This window comes from Ranitomeya variabilis, chromosome 3 (assembly GCF_051348905.1).
Source record: "Ranitomeya variabilis isolate aRanVar5 chromosome 3, aRanVar5.hap1, whole genome shotgun sequence".
NCBI lineage: Eukaryota > Metazoa > Chordata > Amphibia > Anura > Dendrobatidae > Ranitomeya > Ranitomeya variabilis.
The window spans coordinates 698,518,982-698,532,947 of NC_135234.1; the positions used below are offsets into that span (position 1 = coordinate 698,518,982).

The 13,966-nt window shown below is 41.4% G+C and overlaps 1 protein-coding gene across 1 annotated transcript in view; it reads left to right on the forward strand.

The window, feature by feature from the left end:
- Window positions 1-13,966, forward strand: part of TRPC4 (transient receptor potential cation channel subfamily C member 4) — a 431,918-nt gene that overhangs the window by 1,357 nt on the left and 416,595 nt on the right. The window lies entirely within an intron of this gene.

The window sequence follows — 13,966 nt, forward strand, 5'->3', positions numbered from 1 at the left end:
CAAATGACCAAACACACAGAGGAGGACAGATGGAGCAGCATAAATCAATGCACAGGTACGTATACATGCACAGCTATAAGTGTCCTGTCTATAATCTGACAGGTTTCCTAATTAGTCTGGTATGTGGTCAAAATATATAGAAAAGTTCACACATGAGGAACACAATCAGAAAACATGTTCTTGTGAAAGGAAAAACCCCAAATGTCAACCTAATAGCCACACATATATGGAATGCAGCATGTACAGATGAGGGTCCTCATTAGAGCCTTTCACACAGATAATATGACCCTATAGCCAAACATATTAATGGTATCACAGATTACTAAAGTGCATGGGCAAAATTACAATAGTTCTGCTGACCGGAACAAAGTATGAAAAATAAAGCACAGTGCTAGCAGCTATTGAAAATGAGAATCCATATTGTCATGCTCACAGTAAAGTCATAACAAACTGCTGTGCACATATTACCTGGGTTTGCAGTGCTCCTGAAGGCTCCCAGGAGGAAGCACGAGTGAAACGCGCGTCGGGGTTAGGAGAGACAGCGCGCCACTCGGCATTCACTGCAAACCCAGGTAATATGTGCACGGCACAGTTTGTATTCACCATAAGATCAGTGTGGCTCTCTTATGTGAAGTGTTCCACGTATGAGGAAAATGGGCTTGGGTAGTATGTTTATCATTTATGTTTACACGCTGCAGATTTTCTTATAAATTTGAGACAAATATCCACGAGTAACACATGCTGATTTTGTTGCAAATTTGGCATCGGATTTCTCCCCTCTCCATTTGTTAAACATTAAGTACGATGAAACCTGTTCCTAAAATCTACATTATAATTAGCATGCTGCTGATTTGAAATCCGCGCCTTGCTTTCACATTCGAAAAAACCCAATTACCTGTATTGTATTGTAAAATTCTGCAAATTTGCTGTGTGAATTCCGCTCTACAGATCCACAGCAGATGCACGACGTGTGAACTTGGTCTAATGCTTTTATCAGGAGGTATTACATTTTTCAAGATCTCAATATGTACCAGGTGTAATAAAAATAATATTAGTAAATACTTCCAATTAGAAATGTAGTATAGTTCTTCTGATAACCTATGTTGCTTACCTCACTGCTGTAGGTTACGTATCCATGGTTATGACCACTAGCAACTAACTGACTGTCACTATAAGAGTGGTCATAACCATGAATATCTAAGCTACTGCAATGCCCTGGACATGGGGTAAGTGGCATAGCGAATTAGAAGAACTATATTACATGTTTAATTAGATGTATTTGCTAATATTATTACACCTACTATATAGTGGGACAGGATCTTGGAGATGGGAATAGTCCTATAAATTGTGAGCTTCCTTGACCCTGGATATGATGGGGGGAGGAACATGTAACTTAGTTGATATTAATTGGAATTACCGTATTTTTCGGACTATAAGACGCACCGGACTATAAGGCGCACCCAGGTTTTAGAGGTGGAAAATAGGGAAAAAAATATTTGAAGCAAAAAATGTGGTAAAATATTTAATAACATACTATTATAGGTGGTGTTATTATATGTAATAGTATGTTATTATGTTGGAAGCTGCGGGACCAGTGTGGTGTCTGTGAAGTACTATATGAAGACGCTGGAGGGTGAGTATAAGAATGGGGGCACAGGGCTTATATTGAAAGCACCACTCCAGCACTGCAAAATAACACTGGAGTGCTGCTTTAAAATCCCATGGGAGAACTATAACTCCCAGCATGTCCTGCAGATCCTATGACATGCTGGGGGTTATAGTTCACTAAAGGAGTGGCAGAGTGCTTTATTGTGTTTTGGAAAGACTAACCTCTTAATTGTGGCAGCCAGCCACTGTGGTGAGGTAAAAGCATCCCATGGCCACACACACAGAGCCCTCCCTCTTGTTGCCTTTCCACAGCACAGGTAATGGAAGCCAGCAGATTCTAGTGTTGGAGTTTGAAGGACCTGTGATGATGTCAAGAAGAGGGAGGGCTCTGAGCTGCCATGTGATGCTCCAGCCCGCCCACTTCTGACATCATTACAGGTCCTCCTTGTGCACACTGCACAGCACTCAGCTCCAGCCCAGGAAGGTACGCAGCGATCTCCTCTCCCCCGGACCCTGCTGCTGCTGCCTCCTCCTCCCCCGGACACACGGATCTCCCCAGCTGCTGCAGGAATCAGCGCTGAGGAAACCATGTGTGTCCCTGCTTAAGTGCAGTATTCATTTGCTGCTCCCAGCTCACAGCTCGGCTGATAGGTGGGCGGGGAAGCAGCTAATGAATATTCACTGCACTTAATCATCGGGACCATGTGGTTTCCCCAGCGCTGATTCCCGGCAGTGGGGACATTTTTCTGCCTCCTGAAGTGGGATAACAGTGCGATCCCACTCGCTGCTGCCCCCCTCCCCACATGCTACATCCCTACCATAAGACGCACCCACACTTTCCTCCCAAATTTGGAGGAAAAAAAGTGCGTGTTATGGTCAGAAAAATACGGTATATCTTAATTGTTAATTTCATGAGTTAAAGGGATTATCTTTAGTGATGAGCGATTGTGCTCGTTATTCAAGTTTTCCCGAGTATGCTTGAGTGGTCTAATATTTGTGAGTGCTCGGAGATTATGTTTGAGTCGCCGCAGCTGCATGATTTGTGACTGCTAGACAGCCTGAATACATGTTGGAATTCCCTAACAAACAGGCAATCCCTGCATGTGTTCAGGTTGTCTAACAGCCGCAAATCATGCAGCTGCGGTGACTCAAACATAATCTCCGAGCACTCACAAATACTCGGAGATCACCCGAGCGTGCTCAGAAATGTCGAGTAATGAGCACACTTACTCGTCACTAATTATTTTATAAACAATATTTTTCAAGTCTCCACAGGATATGGGATACATTCATGATCGCTAGGGGTTTGTATGCGGAGACCTCCACTGATTCAAAGAAAGGGGCTGCAAAGTCCTCTCTAAGAATGAAGCGTTACTGAGCAAGAGTGACCACTTGTCCTTACACTTCACTTATTTACTATATAAAGTCATTGGACAAGTAATAGAGTAGCGGTCAGGTATGATTAAGCTAGGTTCTTACTAATAAAATGCTTTCCATCGAGCAATATGTCTACATTTCTGTCATTGTCCAAAAAAAACAACAAGATTTTGAAGGGAACCCTTGATGGGGCCATTCAGTTAAATGGAGCCACTGTGGACACTGTTTGGCCTCCACCATGGCTGTGTTCATTTTTTTCACACATGCTTAAAAAGTGGTCTGCCAGAGATTACTGTATTAGTATGTACCTAACCTAAGTAACACTACATTCTAAGGGGGCCAAGGAGCCCTGGTTCTTGTGATCAGTGGTAGTCCTAATGGCCAAACATCCAGAACTCACACATTTATTACCAATCTTGGTCATGATATATGTTGCTTATGGGGCAAACCTTTTAACCTTAATCTTGGCGTTTGAATTTCAACTTTTTTTTCCGTATTTAATATAAATTCTGTTGTAACATATATTGTCATGTAACAATAACTTCTATTCAATGTTATAAAACAGAAAAAGTTATTCATTCCTATTAAACATTCTGCATTATGATCATGGGTAATATCAATGTAATATTGTACATGACATATTTGTTGTTTTGTTCTAATTAGAATAGATTAGAACTCAATCTTTAAAAGAGCAATCCCACAAAATGTTTTATTCCCTAAACCTGTGTAAATGTGTATATAATGTAATGTAAGTGTTTTAAATGGATTATCCAAGAATGTATTAAAATTACACGCATCACGTAATTCAAATGGCAACCTGTCCTAGTCACATGTATGAAGATTTCTTAATATAGCTCCCTAGACCTGTGTCTCAACTGACAGAGTAGCTGTATCATGAGCTGCAGGAGAAGGGCTGTGACATCAGAAGATATACATTTTCTCCTTGTCTAACTGAGCACAATGGATTTTTTTGCTAGACTTTATTCTCCCTGCTCAGTCAGCTGAGGAGATTTATTTATTTAGATATCACAACCATTCTCCTCTGCTCAAGGAGTCATGTGGGTTTCTGATACAGCTCCTCTTTCATTGAGACACAGGTCTCACGAACTGTGTTTCTTCAGATTGCAGCATGTCCTAACTCTTGATTAGCATTGGTTGATGTTAAATTACATTTGGGGACCATTTTATTACATTATTGGAGAACCACTTTAATACACTCAACGATCACCATCTTCCCCAGTTATCACTGTTGCTCCGGTCCTCTTCGCTTTTGCACGCCTGAAATTCTGATTTGCTGGATCACACTGGGGTTTATGTGTGAGGATATTGTAAGTCAATGAAGTCTCGTTCTGACACTACATAGACTTAAGGTACCTTCACACGAAACGACATCGCTAGCGATCCGTGACATTGCAAAGTCCTCGCTAGCGATATCGTTTCGTTTGACACGCAGCAGCGATCAGGATCCTGCTGTGATGTCGCTGGTCGCTGAATAAAGTCCAGAACTTTATTTGGTCGTCCGATCGCTGTGAATCGTTGTGTTTGAAAGCAAAAGCAACGATACCAGCGATGTTTTACACTGGTAACCAGGGTAAACATCGGGTTACCAAGCGCAGGGCCGCACTTAGTAACCCGATGTTTACCCTGGTTACCAGCGTAAAAGTAAAAAAAACAAACAGTACATGCTCACCTGCGCGTCCCCCAGCGTCTGCTTCCTGACACTTACTGAGCGCCGGCCCTAAAGTGAAAGTGAAAGCTTAGTGAAAGTTAGGGCCGGAGCTCAGTCAGTGTCAGGAAGCAGACGCGGGGGGACGCGCAGGTGAGCATGTACTGTTTGTTTTTTTTACTTTTACGCTGGTAACCAGGGTAAACATCGGGTTACTAAGTGCGGCCCTGCGCTTAGCAACCCGATGTTTACCCTGGTTACCCGGGGACCTCGGCATCGTTGGTCGCTGGAGAGCGGTCTGTGTGACAGCTCTCCAGCGATCAAACAGCGACGCTGCAGCGATCGGCATCGTTGTCGCTATCGCTGCAGCGTCGCTTCGTGTGAAGGTACCTTTACACTGTAAAAGCAATTTCTGTTACACACATAAACCCCAGTGTGATCCAGCAAGTTGAGCGTTCAGTCTCGTGAGTGAGAAGAGGACCAGAGCAGTGCTGAAAACCAGAAAAGACTGCGATCTTTGAGTATATTTTTGACCTTACAAGTCATTACATTTATATCTATGAAGTTTTGGGAAAAACAAAAATTCTTCTTAAAATATTCTTGTCTCCATTTATTCTCCAAGAGAAAGTCAGTGTTAACTTCAAACCTGGTGGATCTATTCTTCTGTGCACCGATGAGCGTCTTGTGAGTTCCGGCGATGTAGGTTCTGGTTACATGCTGTATTGTACAGTGTGTCATTAGACTGGTCTCGCCGGTGTCACTGTGGAATGATGTCTGTATACATTGTCTTTCCGCAATCTAATGTGATGTGTTATTGGGCATTATTTCCACGTTACATCATTAGTGTCTATTCCAGAACACTGAAGCATTTCTTAATTAAATTACAAACTGCGCCGTTCCTTGGATTACAACTTTCACAGAAGGAAATGGTACTTAGGTCTTGCCTCTCACTCTACAATCTTATTAAGCTGATGGGATCGCAAGAGCATTTGTTTTATTCCACTGTGATAAATATAGGTGCCATGATTAAGAAGACCTATGCAAGCTATTATTAGGGCAAGTTCACACTAGGTGTTATTTCTGCTTTTTTTAATGCACATTTTCAGCTGCATTTTACAGTTCCAGCAATGTCTATGAGATTTCAGAAATCACATCCACCAACAATGTTTTTTGGTCATCAGTATTTTGTGCTTTGCATGGTTTTGGGGACAATAGAGCATGTCACTTCTTTCATGTTTTTTTCAGTGTTTTTCAACCATTGACATGATTGTGTGGTGAAAAAAAGCTAAAAATCTGCAGCAAAAATTCAGATATCAAGTTTTTCTGCATTTTTTAGCTTGTATCACGTAGAGCCAACCTCTAGGCATATAGTGTGTGAAACTTTCAGGATTCATTAACACAGGCATTCAGCACACCAGTATTAACACAAAGGGCTCACTGGAGTACAATACGCCTATTCTATTTAAAGCCACATTCTGCTTAAAGGGAACCTGTCACCAGGTTTATGCTACTCCATATGAGGACAGCATAATATATTGTAGAGACAGAGACCCTGATTCCAGTGATGTGTCATTTACTGGGCTTCTTACTGTCATTTTGATAACATCATTGTTTTATCTGCTACAGATATAACAGTTCTCTGAATGCTGAGCTCTGTATAACCCCCGCCCACACCACTGATTGGCAGATTTTTCTCTATACTATGCAAAGGCAGAAAGCTGTCAATCAGTTCAGGGGGTGGGATTATAAAGAGCTCATGAATATGGAGGACTACCGGGAAGCAGTCATCTAGTGAAATTCTCTCACTCATAAATCAGTGATTTTATTAAAATTACAGTTAGCAGCAATGTAAGTGACACATCACTGGAATCAGGGTCTCTGCCCAAAACATGCTGCTGTCAGATTTAGTGGCAAAAATCTAGTGACAGATCCCCTTTAATCAATTGTCAGAAATGTCCTCCCCCAGTCACTGACTGGGTGAGAAAAATATTTAGACGTGAGAGTCCTCTGTGGTTGATACCTTTTAGTGGCTAACTGAAAAGATGGTAACAAATTGCAAGCTTTCGAGACTAATGCAAAATCTTAAGAATCACATATTTATACACAACACAGCACAGAGAGAAAGAAGGCAATAGATAAGACAAGTGATGTGAAGCAGAATTATCATTATGTGAGAGAGATAGACATAGATATTAGAACAGTTCATAGAAAAGGAAGTCATAATGTTTTATGGTCCTCTGAATGGGTCTGGATCTGTGTTATGATGACCCCAGAAGGTCTGAACAACAAATTCCTTAGTTGATGTAAAAAGACATAAATCCATGCGACACATTCATTCCTGGACTGAGTGTGTCAAAGGTTGTCATCAGTTTATACTCACAGACTCTTCTGTATTTCTGAGATTTGAAGTTACCATTTAAAACAAGTAATTTCATGTCCATGATGCTATGACCTGGTATACAAAAAAGTTTTGCTACCGGTAGGTCCATTCTTTTTTCTCTTATTGTGTGGCGATGAGAATTCATCCTTGTTCTAAGTTTTTGCCCTGTCTCCCCCACATTCAGACCCCCAGTTGGACATTTAGTACAAATAATTAAATACAACACATTAGCTAGGATGCAGCTGAAAGTACCTGGGATCTTGTAGTCCTGATGTGAGTTGGGATCTTTATCTTGTCCATGGTCATTATAAGTGGACAAGTTTTACTTTTTTTCTGGTTGCAAGGAAAGGTTCCTGCAGCTGTTGGAGAGGACAAGGAGCTTCTGACAATGATACTTCTTAAATTTGGGGGCTGTAATGGATTGAAATCTGGCATCTTTTTGTAGTAAAGGTTGTAATTTCCGTGCAGCTCCCCTTAGCACCTCCAGATTTGGATTGTTGGTGACTACTAGAGGCACAAACTAACAGCAACAGTAACAGCTAAAGACTTTCCACGAACAGTTTAATCAATTTCATCCCACCATCAACTTAACACTCATCCACTTCAGCACTGAAATTAACTTTTTGGACATTAAGCTGCAGAACAATAAAATAGAGACATCCCTGTATCAGAAGCCAATCGACCGTCCAACATACCTTAAATGGGACAGTTTCCATCCAAAACACATAAAAATCTCTATTGTCTAGAGCCAAGCCAACAGATACAATCGTATGTGTTCCAACCCAATGGTTAGAGACAAACACCTTGGTTGCCCCAAAAAGACTTTTTTGAATCAGCAATCATGGGGCAGAGCAACACAGCAACACACAGAGCACACATACTGGAATGAGTATTACTTTTGACTTGAGTACAATGATAGTCAAATATTGGTCTGGCTTCCACATGAGCAACACCATTAAGACCCCTTCAAGAGCGAACGTGGAAGTGTCCCGAGAGACGTTATTCAACATGTGAATGCAGGCAACATGTTGTTTGTGCTACTGTGAGCCCACTGTGTCACCTAAAAGTGCTACAAACGCCTTCTGCATCTACAGACTTGTCCAATTAAGAGCACATCTGAGACGTTATTGATTGGTAATTGCAAAGGGAGCTGTCAGCAGCAGATCTTGATGATTTGCTGTCAAAGTGTATTCAGGGTGGCAGATACAGGAAAGATATATATCTTGGTACCGTGTTAGCCAGTAGATAGAAAAATATTTAGAATTGAGAGTCCTCAGTGGTTGATACCTTTTAACCCCTTCACCCCCAAGGGTGGTTTGCACGTTAATGACCGGGCCAATTTTTACAATTCTGACCACTGTCCCTTTATGAGGCTATAACTCTGGAACGCTTTGACGGATCTTGGCGATTCTGACATTGTTTTCTCGTGACATATTGTACTTCATGTTAAAGGTAAAATTTATTCGATATAACTTGCGTTTATTTGTGAAAAAAATGGAAATTTGGCGAAAATTTTGAAAATTTTGCAATTTTCCAACTTTGAATTTTTGTGCCCTTAAATCACAGACATATGTCACGCAAAATACTTAATAAGTAACATTTCCCACATGTCTACTTTACATCAGTACAATTTTGGAACCAAAATTTTTTTTTGTGACGGAGTTATAAGGGTTAAAAGTTGACCAGCAATTTCTCATTTTTACAACACCATTTTTTTTTAGGGACCACATCTCATTTGAAGTCATTTTGAGGGGTCTATATGATAGAAAATACTCAAGTGTGACACCATTCTAAAAACTGCACCCCTCAAGGTGCTCAAAACCACATTCAAGAAGTTTATTAACCCTTCAGGTGTTTCACAGGAATTTTTGGAATGTTTAAATAAAAATGAACATTTAACTTTTTTTCACACAAAATTTATTTCAGCTCCAATTTGTTTTATTTTACCAAGGGTAACAGGAGAAAATGGACCCCCACAGTTGTTGTACAATTTGTCCTGAGTACGATGATACCCCATATGTGGGTGTAAACCATTGTTTAGGCGCATGGCAGAGCTTGGAAGGGAAGGAGCGCCATTTGACTTTTCAATGCAAAATTGACTGGAATTGAGATGGGACTCCATGTTGCGTTTGGAGAGCCCCTGATGTGCCTAAACATTGAAACTCCCTACAAGTGACACCATTTTGGAAAGTAGACCCCCTAAGGAACTTATCTAGATGTGTGGTGAGCACTTTGACCCACTAAGTGCTTCACAGAAGTTTATAATGCAGAGCCGTAAAAATAAAAAATCATATTTTTTCACAAAAATGATCTTTTCGCCCCCAATTTTTTATTTTCCCAAGGGTAAGAGAAGAAATTGGACCCCAAAAAATGTTGTGCAATTTGTCCTGAGTACGCTGATACCCCATATGTGGGTGTAAACCATTGTTTGGGCGCATGGCAGAGCTTGGAAGGGAAGGAGCGCCATTTGACTTTTCAATGCAAAATTGACTGGAATTGAGATGGGACGCCATGTTGCGTTTGGAGAGCCCCTGATGTGCCTAAACATTGAAACTCCCTACAAGTGACACCATTTTGGAAAGTAGACCCCCTAAGGAACTTATCTAGATGTGTGGTGAGCACTTTGACCCACCAAGTGCTTCACAGAAGTTTATAATGCAGAGCCGTAAAAATAAAAAATCATATTTTTTCACAAAAATGATCTTTTTGCCCCCAATTTTTTATTTTCCCAAGGGTAAGAGAAGAAATTGGACCCCAAAAAATGTTGTGCAATTTGTCCTGAGTACGCTGATACCCCATATGTGGGTGTAAACCATTGTTTGGGCGCATGGCAGAGCTTGGAAGGGAAGGAGCGCCATTTGACTTTTCAATGCAAAATTGACTGGAATTGAGATGGGACGCCATGTTGCGTTTGGAGAGCCCCTGATGTGCCTAAACATTGAAACTCCCTACAAGTGACACCATTTTGGAAAGTAGACCCCCTAAGGAACTTATCTAGATGTGTGGTGAGCACTTTGACCCACCAAGTGCTTCACAGAAGTTTATAATGCAGAGCCGTAAAAATAAAAAATCATATTTTTTCACAAAAATGATCTTTTCGCCCCCAATTTTTTATTTTCCCAAGGGTAAGAGAAGAAATTGGACCCCAAAAAATGTTGTGCAATTTGTCCTGAGTACGCTGATACCCCATATGTGGGTGTAAACCATTGTTTGGGCACATGGCAGAGCTTGGAAGGGAAGGAGCGCCATTTGACTTTTCAATGCAAAATTGACTGGAATTGAGATGGGACGCCATGTTGCGTTTGGAGAGCCCCTGATGTGCCTAAACATTGAAACTCCCTACAAGTGACACCATTTTTGAAAGTAGACCCCCTAAGGAACTTATCTAGATGTGTGGTGAGCACTTTGACCCACCAAGTGCTTCACAGAAGTTTATAATGCAGAGCCGTAAAAATAAAAAATCATATTTTTTCACAAAAATGATCTTTTTGCCCCCAATTTTTTATTTTCCCAAGGGTAAGAGAAGAAATTGGACCCCAAAAAATGTTGTGCAATTTGTCCTGAGTACGCTGATACCCCATATGTGGGTGTAAACCATTGTTTGGGCGCATGGCAGAGCTTGGAAGGGAAGGAGCGCCATTTGACTTTTCAATGCAAAATTGACTGGAATTGAGATGGGACGCCATGTTGCGTTTGGAGAGCCCCTGATGTGCCTAAACATTGAAACTCCCTACAAGTGACACCATTTTGGAAAGTAGACCCCCTAAGGAACTTATCTAGATGTGTTTTGAGAGCTTTGAACCCCCAAGTGTTTCACTACAGATTATAACGCAGAGCCGTGAAAATAATTTTTTTTTTTTTTCTCAAAAATGATTTTTTAGCCCCCAGCTTTGTATTTTTACAAGGGTAACAGAATAAATTGGACCCCAAAATTTGTTTTCCAATTTGTCCTGAGTACGCTGATACCCCATATGTGGGGGGGAACCACTGTTTGGGCGCATGACAGAGCTCGGAAGGGAAGGAGCGCCATTTGGAATGCAGACTTAAATGGATTGGTCAGCAGCCATCACGTTGCATTTGCAGAGCCCCTGATGTACCCAAACAGTACAAACCCCCCACAAGTGACCCCATATTGGAAACTAGACCTCCCAAGGAACTTATCTAGATGTGTTTTGAGAACTTTGAACCCCCAAGTGTTTCACTAAAGTTTATAGCGCAAAGCCGTGAAAATAAAAATTCTTTTTTTTTTTTTTCACAAAAATGATTTTTTAGCCCCCAGTTTTGTATTTTCACAAGGGTAACAGGATAAATTAGACCCCAAAAGTTGTTGTCCAATTTGTCCTGAGTACGCTGATACCCCATATGTGGGGGGGAACCACTGTTTGGGCGCATGACAGAGCTCGGAAGGGAAGGAGCGCCATTTGGAATGCAGACTTAAATGGATTGGTCAGCAGCCGTCACGTTGCATTTGCAGAGCCCCTGATGTACCCAAACAGTACAAACCCCCCACAAGTGACCCCATATTGGAAACTAGACCTCCCAAGGAACTTATCTAGATGTGTTTTGAGAACTTTGAACCCCCAAGTGTTTCACTAAAGTTTATAGCGCAAAGCCGTGAAAATAAAAATTCTTTTTTTTTTTCACAAAAATGATTTTTTAGCCCCCAGCTTTGTATTTTCACAAGGGTAACAGGATAAATTAGACCCCAAAAGTTGTTGACCAATTTGTCCTGAGTACGCTGATACCCCATATGTCGGGGGGAACCACTGTTTGGGCGCATGACAGAGCTCGGAAGGGAAGGAGCGCCATTTGGAATGCAGCCTTAAATGGATTGGTCTGCAGGCGTCACGTTGCATTTGCAGAGCCCCTGATGTACCCAAACAGTACAAACCCCCCACAAGTGACCCCATATTGGAAACTAGACCTCCCAAGGAACTTATCTAGATGTGTTGTGAGAACTTTGAACCCCCAAGTGTTTCACTACAGTTTATAATGCAGAGCCGTGAAAATAAAACATCTTTTTTTTCCCACAAAAATGATTTTTAGCCCCCCAAATTTTTATTTTCCTAAGGATAACAAGAGAACTTGGACCCCAGAAGTTGTTGTTCAATTTGTCCCGAGTACGCTGATGACACATATGTTGGGGTAAACCCCTTTTTGGGCGCACGGGAGAGCTCGGAAGGGAAGGAGCACTGTTTTACTTTTTCAACGCAGAATTGGCTGGAATTGAGATTGGACGCCATGTCGCGCTTGGAGAGCCCCTGATGTGCCTGGACAGTGGAAACCCCCCAATTCTACCTGAAACCCTAACCCAAACACACCCCTAACCCTAATCCCAACGGTAACCCTAACCACACCCCTAGCCCTGACACACCCATAATTCTAATCCCAACCCTAATCCAAACGTAAATGTAATCCAAACCCTAACCCTAACTTTAGCCCAACCCTAACTTTAGCCCCAACCCTAACTTTACCTCCAACCCTAGCCCTAACCCTAACCCTAACCCTAAACGTGACTGAAATACGTGGCACTGAAATACGTGGCACTGAAATACGTGGCACTGAAATACGTGGCACTGAAATACGTGGCACTGAAATACGTGATACGTGGCACTTAAATACGTGGCACTGAAACACGTGGCACTGAAATACGTGGCACTGAAATACGTGGCACTGAAATACGTGGCACTGAAATATGTGGCACTGAAATACGTGGCACTTAAATAAGTGGCACTGAAATATGTGATATGTGGCACTTAAATACGTGGCACTTAAATACGTGGCACTGAAATATGTGATACGTGGCACTTAAATACGTGGCACTGAAACACGTGGCACTGAAATACGTGATACGTGGCACTGAAATACGTGGCACTGAAATACGTGGCACTGAAATACGTGCAACTGAAATACGTGGTACTAAAATATGTGGCACTGAAATACGTGATAGGTGGCACTGAAATACGTGGCACTGAAACACGTGGCACTGAAATACGTGATACATGGCACTGAAATACATGGCACTGAAATACGTGGCACTGAAATACGTGGCACTGAAATACGTGGCACTATGACTGTCAGAAAATGTTCATTAAACGGTTAGGGGTGAGGTTAGGGGTAGAGCTAGGGTTAGGGTTTGGATCCCTTTATCACCTTGATGGTGGTGGGTGGCTTTTCAGTGTGTTTTCTGTTTTTTTTCGATAAAAATGCATGCGTTTTTAACGCAAACGCATGTGCTTAAAAACGCAAGAAAATACTGCAGGTTGTATTTCTGAAAATGAACGCATGCAGAAAAAAACCGCATGCGTTTGAAAACGCGACCAAACGCGTACAAAAAACCGCATGCGTTTTCAATGTTAAATATAGGGAAAAAACGCATGCTTTTTTTGTGCAAAAAACGCTGCAGACAAAAATGGAAGTGTGAAACCAGCGACGCTTTTTATAGCAAAAAAGTTTTTGCGTCTCCACATTTTGAGACCTATAATTTTTCCACATTTGCTCCACAGAGTCATGTGAGGTCTTGTTGTTTGCGGGACGAGTTGACGTTTTTATTGGTAACATTTTCGGACATGTGACCGTTTTTGATCGCTTTTTATTCCGATTTTTGTGAGGCAGAATGACCAAAAACCTGCTATTCATGAATTTCTTTTGGGAGAGGCGTTTATACCGTTCCGCGTTTGGTAAAATTGATAAAGCAGTTTTATTCGTCGGGTCAGTATGATTACAGCGATATCTCATTTATATCATTTTTTTTATGTTTTGGCGCTTTTATACGATAAAAACTATTTTATAGAAAAAATAATTATTTTGGTATCGCTTTATTCTCAGGACTATAACTTTTTTATTTTTTTGCTGATGATGCTGTATGGCGGCTTGTTTTTTGCGGGACAAGATGACGTTTTCAGCGGTACCATGGATATTTATATCAGTCTTTT